Source organism: Ixodes scapularis, unplaced genomic scaffold (genome assembly GCF_016920785.2).
Source record: "Ixodes scapularis isolate PalLabHiFi unplaced genomic scaffold, ASM1692078v2 PGA_scaffold0__279_contigs__length_252992795, whole genome shotgun sequence".
Classification (NCBI taxonomy): Eukaryota; Metazoa; Arthropoda; class Arachnida; order Ixodida; family Ixodidae; genus Ixodes; species Ixodes scapularis.
In genome coordinates, this window is record NW_024609835.1 from 222,651,027 (window position 1) to 222,664,849 (window position 13,823).

Here is a 13,823-nt window from a genome sequence, read left to right on the forward strand (position 1 = left end):
TGCTTGGGCACGGTACCACTTCGTGGAATTCGGAAATGAGTTTGCCAGATGCCCTAGTTGAGCGTTTTTGGTATTGACTTTGGAGCTGAAGGCAACGAGTGTCTTCGCCGCTGTGACGGTCATTTTTTTTGTTTTTTTTTTTGTGTGTGTGTGTGTGAATGTATTGGCGATTGTAGGGGAGCGGGTGTGTTTTGTTTACTTTATTCGGAAAGAGCGCCGTTCGGTGGAAACTGGGAAACGGAGCGGCAGTCGACTTGGGAGGTTCGAGAGCGCAACCCGCTCTTCCTGTCGGCTCCGGGCGTAGCCTCGGGCACCGCGGTAAAGGGGAAGACCCGTCGGGACACTGAACGTCAGCTACTTCTGTGCTCCAACCCTGTGCGGCCTTCCTCTGCCGGACTGCCCCAGTGCGTCGACCGTCCGTGACGCGACAGCGTCTAAAGCCAACAACCCCCGCCTTTGGCGCACCGCGGCCACGTCCAGACAGAGCCCGTCGCAAGCGACCGACCTCAGGTGCGTCCACCCCTCTGCGAGCCTCGTCGTGCCGGACTGCGCCAAAGTGCGGTATCGTTCCCATTCCTCTTGTTGTGTATTCTCTGTCTTGCCCACAGCTATTAAGTTTCTCTTGTATGCTTTCGCCTAATTGAGACTGTGTCTGTATTATCCTTTCACTTTTGTCACCATCTTACTATAGCCTTTATTAAATGTTTCTACTGCTCTGTTCGTCACGTGCCTTGTCTTTGTCCCCCCGTCCCTGGAGCCCACGTACTGTGGGATAGCGCGCGTCCGAACCCCCGTTGCGGTCTACGGCGAGTGCGCTTCCCCTCTCGCTCCGCACCGGACCGTGACACAAGTCCTTTGCTTGACAGAGCCGAGATCGGTTTTGCCGTTTTGCCGGAGAATGGTCTGTGAGAGATGTCTGTCTGCTGTACCACACACAAAAAAAAAGGATACATAAGCACACTTAAAGGGGCGATGCAAGGGTTTACGTACTTTGCGCAAATACCGCTGGAAGAAGAAGAAGTGCTTGAGATTGAGGACGTAAAATTTTCGTTCCGTCAATTTGACAGCCTTTTCGCTAGCCTACAGCCAGCTGTGACCTTCAAAGACCAACCATAAGAAGCTTCAGAACTACCGGCGGCGTCCGAGCAGTTGCCAGTGAGAAGCCACTCGTAACGGTGGTCTTTTCTAGACCCCAATCATGATGCCCGGCTCCACGTTCGAACTTCCACAGCAGAGCACTGAAAGCGCCGCCACCAACGTCACAAACCCACTATTGACAGACCACATCACCCCTGGACAACACTGCATGCCGAACGACTCAACTCACGATGCTCATGACACCGCGTCAAAATTCTGGACGTCCGAGTCGGTAGCGAACTCGTCCGAGACCGGGGTCGAAATTATGGATGAAAGCAACTCCAACAACGAAGAGTGGAACAAGGCACGATCACGTAAGCGCTCACACAAAACACAGTCCGACTCTGCTTCGAGTTCGGGAACAGTTCGCAAACAGCCGAACGTCAGTGAAGGACTCACAGTAATCTTTGCCGCTACGAAGCCAGACCAAAAACTAGCAACTTTAAGCAGCTTGAGGCTTTCCAACGCCCTAGAGAAGCTCTGTCCAGAGTGCATCCTTCAGATCCGCCCCAACGAGCGCCTCAACGTCGTCGCCGTTGATGTACGCAACGGACAAACAAGGAGGACGCTGCTGAAATGTCCTGAACTTTGTGGTGTCCCTGTCAGGGCCTACCAATCCCTCGAGGGCCCCACATCGATTGGTTTCATAAAAAATGTCGATGCTGAACTGTCAAATCCTGAAATTCTAGAAAACCTGCGATCTGATGGCCGCATAGCCAGAGTGCGTCGTCTAGGGGTGACAGGTGTCGTAAAGCTGACATTCAACATCTCCATTTGCCAAGCTTCGTGCTGCTAGGACGAGTACGACACCAAGTGACGGAATTCAAGCCCCGTCCAATCCAGTGTCGCAACTGTGGTGGTTTTGGACACTTTGCAGTCTCATGCACACGTTCTTCCGCATGCTTTCGTTGTGCAGAGCCGCATCCTATAACTAACACCACGAGCAACACCAAATGTAAATCCACAGTGATCAAGTGCGTCAACTGTGGAGAAGCACATGAAGCTACGTCTCCAGCGTGTTCAAAATGGAGAGAAGAGCAAAATGTCGTCACGTACGCCAAGAGAAACGCCGTCGACTACCGCTCTGCCAGAATTATTGTAAAGCAGGCATTGGGAGCCATACCAGAACCCAGTGACAATGTGGTGGCCAACAGCACCTCCAAGAAAAGTGGAGAGGCCCCAGTGCTGGACAGGCAACCCCCAGCTCTTGACGATAAGCGGTTAAGCTATGCCGCAGCACTCAAGACCCAGCCTCAAAAAGATATCGAAAGACCACCTAATAACAACTCTGCAACAACGTCTAATAAGCCAAAACCTGGTGTCACCATTCCGACGGGCACTGAAAAGTCGATATGCAACGGAGCATCTGTCAAAAAATCTGAACACTCAATGGGAGTCAACAATATTGAACAAACATCAACGGCTGACTCTTCAAAAAGATTACCCCGAGATGCTCCGGAGAAACCTACGGCGAATTGGATAAAACGATTCAGAATAGCAGCAGAAATGGCGTGTGCTTATCTCGATGGCATTGATGCCTCGTGGGCACACATCCTATGCGGTTTCATTCAGGCAGCGTTCCCACTGCTGAATGTAGCATAATGCTACATCCCGACATCCACCCAAAGAGACGCACCCGAAATATTGCATGTCCAACAGTGCTTCAATGAAATACTAACGGCATACAACAAAGCCTCTCAGATCTACGCCTACACTTAAAGCCCAACCGATACGACGTCCTAGCCCTTCAAGAAACTCGTATAAACTACGGCAAATTCAGACTTTCTCCATACGTCGTTTATCAGGGCCTACTGCCAGTTACTGAAAACACGAAGAACGAAGTGCCGAAAGCCACGATAATTGTCCGAAGAGAACTGGATCAGCATCAAATAGATTTGACAGACTTTTGTGACAATGCCGCTGAGTTCACCGCTGTAATGGTACGTGAAGGGGACTGCGACACCACTATGGTTGCTGCGTACGTCCGCCCGGGAACCAAATGGGACCCTACGATTATGACGAAAATTATGCCGCGCTGCTCAGAAAACGTTCTATTTCTGGGAGACTTTAACGCCCATAATCACACCTGGGGAGATAAGCACACGACGACGCGCGGATCTGCTCTTGAGGCCACAGTCGACACGCTAGGGCTTGTTCCACCGAATGATGGAACCGCAACATTTGTCAGACCGGGGGTCTCCAACAGTGTCCTGGACCTCAGCTTCGCTACACCACAACTCAGCGCACGATCGCAACCTCAACATGACAGCTGGGGTAGTGATCATATCCCGATCATTATCTCCTCCCCAAGCTCTACAAGCGCTACACATAGGACCTGCAGAGTCGTCAATTGGGACCAATATCGCTTGCACCTCCAACACCTTCTCTCAGGAGGAAACGTCGATCTCACAACGGCTATTTCACAAGCCCTATACGACGCCACGAGCCTGGTCCAGGTCCCGATCTCCCGCCCGATTTTTGACCTCCTCTACCTCAAGCTGAGGGCCCGCCAACGGCAAGCCCAAAATCGTTCGCTACGTACAAGAAGAATGGAGGATATTCAGCGCTATAGGAGAATCGACGCAGCGTTCCGCCGCCACACTAACCGACTTCAACGAAAACAGTGGCGACAAAAATGTGAATCTCTTGGTGCTCTCGGTGGCGCAAGACAGGCTTGGAGGATGGCACGTGCTCTCGCATCAGAGGTAGTTCCTCGGCTTCAGATCTCGGCGTTTGCTATATCGCAAAATATTACATTAGCACGAACTGGCAAGCTTTTGGCCGATCAGTTCTCCCGTCCAGTCTCTCCCCCTTCAGACTTTCAAGTTAGCTCATCAGTGACCCCCCTTTATCAACTGCCCAACATAGACTCCGACTTCACGCTTAAAGAACTTCAGCGCGCACTTAGAAGATCCACCCGTCGTAGAAGCACTTTAGGGCCGGACGGGATAACGTACCAGGCTTTAAACAACATAGACCCCATCATGCTGCCTAAACTACTGGAGGAGCTAAACTCAGTCTGGAGCACGGCGGCACTGCCGGATGCGTGGCTCAACACCGAAGTCATACCAATCCACAAACCAGGCAAACCGATAGAAGATTTGTCATCATACCGACCAATTTCACTCACCTCCTGCCTTGGAAAAGTTCTCGAACGGATGATACTTAGAAGACTAGACTGGGCACAAGAAACACTTGGCGCGATCCCTGAACAACTCTCTGGTTTCCGCCGTCGACGTTGCACGGCAGATGCTATTGGGGATCTCGTCTCAGCGTTGGAGGAAGACAAACAAGCTAATCACGGTTACGCCGTCATTTTCCTCGATATTACCAAACCATTTGATGCGATTCCTCACGCTACTGTCATTAACCAGCTTCAAGTCCTTGGCGTCACGGGACGTACTTTGGCATTTATCAAGGCCTTCCTCACTGGCCGGTCTATGAAAGTTGGCATCGGAAACGATTGCAACACGATCAGACACATAACTCAAGGAGTTCCTCAAGGAAGCGTACTCAGCCCGCTACTCTTTAACGTTGCAATGGCCGCTCTTCCCCGAACTCTCGCCCGTGATGACCGATCTCAAAGAATTCAAATATACGCGGATGATCTGGCCCTTTGGGCCACGTCACCAACAGCCATGCATGCTAAAATGCAACGTCGTTTACAGCTGACTCTTGACGGTATTTCTTAGGAAATTACTCGACTGGGTTTAACTATCTCGCCATCTAAAACCGCGGTACTTGCTCACCACCCACGTGGCTTTAAGGCCAGCTCTTTCACGTACTCTGTAAACGGTACTCCCATAACACGCATGCGCAACCACATGTACCTAGGACTGGTTATATATGACTGCCTTTCCTGGCGTCCAGCCGTGAAGCAAGCAATATCTCGGTGCGCCCTGCACCACAACGTACTTCGCAGAATCCGAGGACAAACGTGGGAACCTCGCAATCTATGACTCTGCAAATGTATAGGGGACTGATACAATCCAGGTTGCTCTATGCGCTCCCACTTGTACTCGTACGGGACGCTCACCGCCGAATTCAGAAACCTCACCCAAACTACACTCGAACTGAAGGGCCCCTCCACTTCCTCGAGAAAGGCGCGAGGGCCGGCGCTGGCCAATCGCGAGGACGGATCCGCCGTCGCGATTGGCCAGCGCCGGCCCTCGCGCCTTCCTCGAGGAAGTGGAGGGGCCCTTCAGTTTGAGTGTAGTTTGAGTGAGGTTTCTGAATTCGGCGGTCAGCTCACGAAGATGGAGATCATTCAAAGGAAAGCCCTCAGAATCTGCCTCGGTCTTCCCCCGTCCGCGCCGAACGTCCCTACTTTGGTCGAAGCTAGACAAAACACAATAGTCAATCTAGCGTTCCGTCAGGCACAACGACGTCTCGCCCGGCAGACCCTCACAAGGTCTACTTCCAACCTCTTACAACACTTCGATAGATTTCCCAATTCCCGCCTAGGAGAAGTGTACGCAGAGTTTAAGGAGTCGGTCGGTACATTGAATGACGGCCCTCCTCCGCCATCCCCTCATACAACTGTGTTTCTGAATATATCGGAAGGAATTCCCCAATTACGCAGCAAAAAGTTAGTCGGATGTGGTTTCCCGTAATCTTGCGGAAGAACACGTCCACAGCTTTTTCGACGGTTGGATAAAAGTTTTCACAGATGGCTCAGTCTGTCATCAAAAGAAATCCTCAACTGCTGCTGTAGTTATCCTTGAACTCGCCATTATCAAGTCCGGTCGCCTCAACTTTCAGACATCATCCACCATCGCAGAGTTAAAAGCACTAGAACTTGCTCTCGATACCCTCCACGACTTTTAGAGCCCAGAGAAGGCGGCTTCGCTCACATATTCCAGAGCGGCACTACAAATCCTCAGCAATCTGGAAGACGCACCTCTGATTGCCCGCATCATCGCTTTCAAAGTCGAATCCTTAGAAAAGAAAGGCTGGAATATAGCATTCCAGTGGTTGCCATCTCACTGTGGGATCGACGGCAACGAAAGGGCCGACCGAATTGCAGCTGAGGAACATGAACTCACCAACAGCACTCTCCACATGCCGAAGATGAACGAGGCCAGGCTTCTCATTGCACGCGAGACACAAAAAAGACACCCGGACCTAAGCGTAGCTGGAGGAACCCCACCATCACTGGCCCCCACCAAACTCGGCCGCCCAGAAGCAGCCCTTCTTCACCGACTCAGAACACGTTCATCTTTTACGGCTTCTTGGCTTTACCGCAACAAACGCGTGGACAGCCCACACTGTCAGACATGCCAAGTTCCCGAGGATATAGAACATCTCCTTTGTGACTGCCCAATCTTCGACGCTCAGCGTTCTAGACTCCGCCTTGAACTTCGTCAAATAGGCGCAGCAAGGCAGAGCCTTTCGCACCTGCTCTTCCCGCCAGGTCCCAGGAGCATCGCTACGAAAACATTCGCGCTGCTCCTGACATTCCTGGAAGACACCGGCTTGACTGACCATCTTTAATGCTTGGTGTCCCTTCCAGTATCCAGTGCGGCGGGTCCGGCTTGGCGCAAGGCCTGTGACTGTGACGGGTAACAAGACCTTCTGCTATTGAGGTGGCAGACCTGACAGTGCTGGACTAGACACCACTTAATATCTTTTGATCAGTGTGTGCCTTGTTTGAACCTTCTTCTCTTTCTTCCTTTTCTCTCTCTCTTTCCCTTTTCTTTTGTTGCTCAGACCGGGACTGGCAGGCCCCCATTAGAAGGAGTGGCCACACTGTTCCGGTCTTCCCCCCCCCCCCCCCCCCCTTTTTTCTTGGTTTTAAAATATATTTCAACGCTTACACACACACAAGCAAATACCGCTTGCTCTCGACCTGTAAAACACCCGTTCGTTTTTCACCACACAGAATCGAAGTCACATAATAAATTAGTGAAAAACGAGCAGCGTTCACCATCTCACCTCGCAGCCAAAAAAACTCGGCCACGTGATCTAGACCCGATTATATGCCTCCAATGTTGATCCTAGTCACGCAGATAGGAGGTTGACAAGGCACAAGGCAGGCGCTCAGTTCCATACATTGAGATGGTTTGGCTATTGCCATTGCAGCGATTGGACACAGGCCACTACCCGAATGGTTCTCGAGCTATAAATTATCACGAGCCGAAATTGTGTGTGCATGGAATGCTCGGGTCTAATCTATGAACTGCATTCAAATGTCGTCACTGTGCGGTACTGCGACCAATCAGCTACGTCATCAAGTTTTGCAAAGGAGAGATTCAAGGACGCTCGCTTGCGTCCTTGAAATTACACCGCAACAAAGGAGTTTCTTGGCCAGTGGCGTTGCCTGCGAGTATCCTTGAGTCCCACTAGTGCCAGTTAGCTCGTGAGTGAAAAACATTCCAACTGAATACCGTTGCACCGCCCCTTTAAGACTGCTTACGTGTAGGAAGGTGAAAGCATTAAGGCCGGTTCTTACATGCAGTATAGCGCTGAACGTTTTTCCTACAAACAGTAAGTGCCGGGAGTAATAAGAACGTAGGAACCATGGCTTTAGTATCGCAGTAGACCAATGAACTTAGACTGTCTTTGGCGATAATGTCACGAATGACAAGGGATGAGGCGCCGAATAACTGGGTAAACTGAACGTTCAATGCGGCGAACTTGCGCCGAAAACAAACAAGAAACCGAGGGTAACAAGAGAGCGTCGAAGTCGGCGAAACACCTGGATTGAAAGCTGGGGCGAAACTGACTTCGGCTTGCCACGCGGAGCCCCTTTTGTACACGCGTGGGCTTCTCAAACAAAAGCTTCGGCGTGTAGAACATTCTAACCTCGAATCAGCCCAACAAGGTACTCGAATTTACCAGAATATCACATTAGAGTCAACAAAGACACGTACCGCGGCCAGGAATCGAACCCTGCGTTTCTACGTGGAAGGCAAGCGCGAAAACTGTTAGGCCACGTGTGCACTGCCTACTTAGCCAACCTACTTACAGCTTAGTCTACTATACAGAATTCGTTATGGCCTCCGCTATGTATATCGTAGATGAGCTGTGTTTTCGTGATCCCGGTGAGGTATATAGCATTACGAGATCTAACGCCACGCAACTCTTTCGGGCGCTAAAACTAACATAAAATAAAGGTTTGTACAGCAATTGTTAGTAATCCTATATTCATATCGATATCTAAATATAATGTGAATTTACTGGCGAGTAAGCTTATCTTCATCTTTCCTCCTTTTAAACGTACGTCCAGTAGGTTTGCGACGAGTAGACTTGAAATCCACGGTGTTCACGATGGGTTGGTTTGTTCGTGTACAGCCGCGCTCGTTTCGGGTTACGAGAGGAACTGCGTGTTATTAAACTAAGTCGGCACAAATAAAAACAAAATTGCGATGTTTCTTTTTTTGTGGGTGCGTTATTTATTATGTAGCAGGAGATGCCGTGCAAACTAAAAGAGCAGCGGTGAACCGTTGGCAGTGGTGCATTATCAGTCACTTGAAGACCGCGGATCTCCCACCCTCCCCACTTCCCACGCAACGAGAATGGAATCTCTGTACGACCCATGCTTCCAAGTGGACTCTTTCAGAATGAATAGCTTTTTTTGTGTGTGTTTTTTTTCGGACTTGTTTCGTTTTTTCGTCGAATCCTCCTTTTCGTGTCATTACCTGTGCGGAGCTGTGATTTTCGAAAGCTGCGTGTTTCCCACAAGTCGGTCATAGTCTCTTTGTTGACGGACTACATGTGTCGGACAGTCACTCGTCGCAAACCAGTGTTCGTTCTTTTCGACTGAATAGGCTGTCCTGCCTTACACATAACTGAAATAAACGTTGCACGGATTATCTATCGCGGTATGGTACATACGCTTTATTTCAAGAGTGTACTTTTCTCGCGGAGGTCACAGGAGTAGGAACGTCGAGACGGGTCGACTCGAATAGAGCAGCGATCCTTGCAGTTACGTGATCACTCTAAAAAAAAAACCGCGATCCCGACTATCCATTTCCTGCGCACACTTGTCACGTAAAAAGTAACGCTACGAAATTGGCCATACTTAGCATGCCAGTGATAAATTGCCATCGGTACTTATCGCAGCTGCAAGTTTTTATCGACCAAGAATAAAGTAAACTAGAGGAGTAGTGAGCTCAGCGAGCGCTTGCGGCTGCCGCACATCGTGTCGACGGCACGAGAGGGCGCCACGAAAGCATGATCTGCAGTAGCGCATGCTTCGCATAGCATTTGATGCGCTACTGGCGTTGTCTTCGTCGTCGTCGTCGTCGTTTTCGTAGTCGATTTAGCATTGCACTTCTATCGACATATGCGACAAAAAAAAAAAAAAAAACAGGGAAAAGATTTGAATTTTAGCCAGTTCGCGCTGCCGAACCGCCATGCCAAACCTGCTCCCCGAACGACATCGCAACTCTCGGATCCTACAGCCCATGCTACTGCAGCGCCACTGCGTACATCCTAAGCCTTTCCACGCGCGCCGCTTCACGGCAATGCATGGCGCGCGTAGGTGCCTGATCTCACTAGCCCTCCAATATAGTAAGTTACAGGTTAAGAAGGTAGCGGCAAATGCCCCTCAAAGGAAATCATATATCCCTCCGCCACCTCCGCATTCAATAGCGTCCCATCGCTCCCTTAACATCGCGGCCAACACGCGAGGAGGGATATATGATTCCTTTCTGTATACATATTTGCTTTATCTTTCGGCTTTGACCTAGCATTGTGGAAGCGACGAGAGGGAGATCAGAGTTTTCCCCCTCCGATGAAAACAAATGCGACTTTCGGGGATTAGCTTCCGCCTCCGATGGATACAAATGCTGATTTCAGGGGCTCGGTTCCCCCTCCAATGAATACAAAGATCGCTTTCTGAAAAAGTGGGGGTTGAAGACAAGTTCGCACAACTCTGTGGCAGTTGTCTATCCATTGAAGCGGAACAAGGAGCGTTTCCAGTGAACTCTTCTTTCGACTGTGAGGGATTTGAAACGGGCGCATCACGCTTGTGGAAGGAGCTCCTCCTACCTTCTTGACTTGTAACCGACTATAGTTGATCACTGAACCATGGACCAGGATCGCTAGGTTGGACATTTGAGAAAAGGTACATGGAAGTGACGTAATGCAAAGGAGGAGCGTATCCTAGCAACACTCACGTGGCGGCTCTGCCCACTTTGACGCCGCTACGTCATCGCAAACTTGACACCCGTCACCCGTTTCAGCGACGTCCGGAGCCAACCACCGACGAGCGGAAGTAGCTACGCATTCCCTGAGGCGTCCCTACGCGCGGGATACGGGGTAGGATTTACTACGACGCGGGGAGCAGTTCCTGCGTTTAGCGAAGGAACGGCAACCAATCCTGTGCGTCGCTGGCCGTCGCATCTGTTCTAGTACAGGTAAAAGTATTGAAAAACAATCAAAGCCTTTTGGGCGTTGTTAAAACAAACCGCTTTTTTGTACCCTTTTGCGATACATTTAAGAATTAATTGGAGAGAAAGTTGTTCCAATATTATGCGGGATGTGCGCTACGCGCCTTCTTCAAACCAAAATGTCGAACCACGAGGAGCCGGGTGTGCCGGGGGCAGCGGAGGGGTCGGCGGAACCAACGGGGAGCGCGCGAGTGACGGCTGCTTTAGTCAGAAACAATTTTTTTTTATCTTTCGAGAACTTGCTATTGCTGTGCTCAAATAAGAATGTTTGGCGCAACATCTGTGATAATTCTTTCAAAGTGGTCCAGTGTTTATATGGTGGTATGCTAGTCAGAGAATATATATATATATATTTTTTTCCTTTCGAAATTTAACTATTGTGCTCAAATAAGACCAGAGTGTTCAACAAGATATCTGTGATATATACTTAAGATTGCCCAATTGCTTACATAGTTCCAGTCGATGCTCAGTTTTACTTCCAAGAATGAAATATTACATTCCATGTTATCACACTTTTATTCATGAAGTCACAAGTTTTTCTTTAAGAAATAAAGCAATTTTCAAAACAAACTACATGTGCACTGCCTTGAGATAACACAATCACCTAACTTTGATGAAGTACCATAAGAGAGATAATAAAATGGAGCAGAAGGCAAGACGCTTTGAAGCATTTGTAAAATGAAACAATGTCCATGACAACAATATCCCTGGTTCAATCAGCAACTAAGAAAGCAATCTCTGCAAAAGCAAGCATTTCTTTCTAGAGGTAGTCTAAATTACTTCTGAGTTCTTTGCAGGGGCAATCCAGATGACCTGTTGGTCTGGCAACTAAACCTCCGAACCTTTTCTGTCACTGTCGACTGCGTCTCGTGCCTTCTGCTCATAAAAAAAAAAAAAAGGCTGTATCGATTTCACCGCGATGCACTCGACACGTATCCGGAAGCAGCACGCTGGCTGTGCGACGAACTTCACAAGGTGTAGGAGCTGAAGAGAGTATGTAGCTTGTGGACGGCCATGACTGTGGAGCAGGAAGCGAAGTGTGCACTTTACGGCTTCCACGGGGAGGGCTTCCCTGAGGGCAAGGATGTGACGGGGTCCTTGGTGGTCAGGACCTCAGTCGTGGTGGCGAGAGGTTCCCTGTCGCTGGCGGCGTCCGTGCTGGGCACCACCGCAGCGAGGGCGCTGAGGGGCTTCCCGACGGAGTCCCTGGTGGTCGGGACTACCGTCGTGGCGGCGGACCCCTTGCGTGTGGCGCTCCGCACGGGCACGTCTGCGGCGGGTTCCGAACCGGGCGACAAGGCGCTGCCTCAGAGCCTTCCCCCTGTCCGAGAGGCCGACCGGAAGGCCGACCGGAGGGCCGGCAGGAGCCAGCCTCTCGGGAGCCGACGCTGACCTCTCCGAGCTCGGCTTAGAACCGTCCGAGCTCGGCTCAGACTCCAACTCTGACTCTTCAGGGTCGGAGTCTGACTCCGGTTCTGGCTCGCTCGATGCAAGGCAGATGTAGTGGAGCACTGCACATGCCGGAATAATGGCGGTGGCTGTTGAAGGGTGGTAATACAGAGCCCGGTGCCTTTGCAGACACCGGAATCTGTTTTTCAACAGCCCGATGCAGCGCTCCACAACAGACCTGATCGAAAAATGCGCCTCATTAAACCGGCCGCAAGCGGTGGAGGTCGCGTGGTTCCCGGGGACAGGGGTGATGAGCCAAGGCTCCAAGGGGTAGCCGCTGTCACCTGCACATGTAGAGGATGGAACATATTACATTCTTTACTTTTTAAAATAAAAGGCAAGAAAACAGCTGTGTGCAACTATGTCAATTATAATGTAACTAAAGTGTGACTTAAAAGTGTGTTAATATTTCTGCACTACAGTATCAGTTTACATTATGATTAATTAGCACCAGCTTGCCTGCAAACTCCCTGTTATTTCATGTAACTATGTGTTTTCCTGGTGGGTTGTATGGGATGTGTGCACGATTCCTTAGGGGTGCTGTGTTGTATGCAAGTGCATTATTAGGCCCTTGCATCCGACAGATAAAAGCTCTGTTGCTTTTGGGAGTGTGGCCGTGACCTTAGGCACGGGCAGAGCAGAACACGCTGGCCTTGTCTTTGACAAGCAAGGAGATAAGGTGCCAGTTCGATGAACCTCTTTCCTAATCCTCGGTGGAGTTGGAGATGGGGAAAAGAGAGGGGGTGGTTAGATTGGAAAGGAGTCAGGTCCTGTTGGGACACGGAGGGTCTAATAGGAGGAGCTATATAGGCAGACCGAAGAAGAAGGGTCAGGGAAAAGAATCCAGTGTGTGGGACAGAGACGACCCGAGGACAGATTTGGCGAGCCCCAAGTGGCCAAGGAGGAATTGATCCCATTCCGTACAAACTGACGACCGTCAAAGCGACCAGGCGAGCCCTCAGGGATCGGCGAAAGAGCTCCAACTTCACGCAAAAACCAACCAGCAAGAGGGTACAGGCAGACAGTAACAGTGAGTGGGCCGAACCGGACAACGACTCGCACTGCATGCGGTTGCATGCCTTGCATAGTCTATCACTGTCGTGAGATTGGTCTAGTGTGGCTTTCGTAGCCTGCAGAGTGTGAGAGTTATGTGGACATAAACAGAGATTAATGGCCAAACTTTGGGTGTTGTCTCACTTCAAGGAGTTCCAGCAACTGTGTCTGTGTGCTCACAACAAGCACAGTACGTGTGGTACTGTGGCTTTCAAGCAGTGGGAGCCACCGTGTGCGTAAGGAATGAATTTAGTATGCTCACCAAGCAGGAACCGGCCGTCGCGTGGCACCTGCCCTTGCTCGAGTTGGCTTCGGAGCCAGGAAAATTGCCACACGAAGGAGTCGTGCACCGACCCGGGATACCGTGGGTCGATGCACATTATCCGGCAGTCGGCGTCACACACCTGAAAGTGAGAGAGATATTGACATGTAATTACCTGAATCCACAAGTAGTAGATTGTACTTATGGTTCACAAAGCAGTCGCAATTTCAGAACCTTTTAAGTTAGTTTGTCTGACACATGCATGTCAACACACCTTCCTGGATGCAAGGTACAACTAACTACCTTAAAACAAAAATAATGTTTTTTTTTTTTGTTTTTTTTTTTACGGAAGTTTACATGCTACGTAGAGCACACGCTCGCGCAGTCGTGAGACCCCACAGCCCGCAGTCATAAAACGGCATACTTAAACCGTATCGGCAATACGTTTTTTTTTTTCTAGAGATTTGGGGCGCGTTTTGACAACGTAACATGAGTGTACTTACCACCATCACGTTGAGGGCGTAGAA

General features: G+C 50.1%; 1 pseudogene; it reads left to right on the forward strand.

Annotated features, from left to right (window-relative positions):
- The first annotated feature begins 1,402 nt into the window (after positions 1–1,402).
- On the forward strand, positions 1,403–2,739 carry LOC115330191 (annotated as a pseudogene).
- Positions 2,740–13,823: the final 11,084 nt, after the last annotated feature.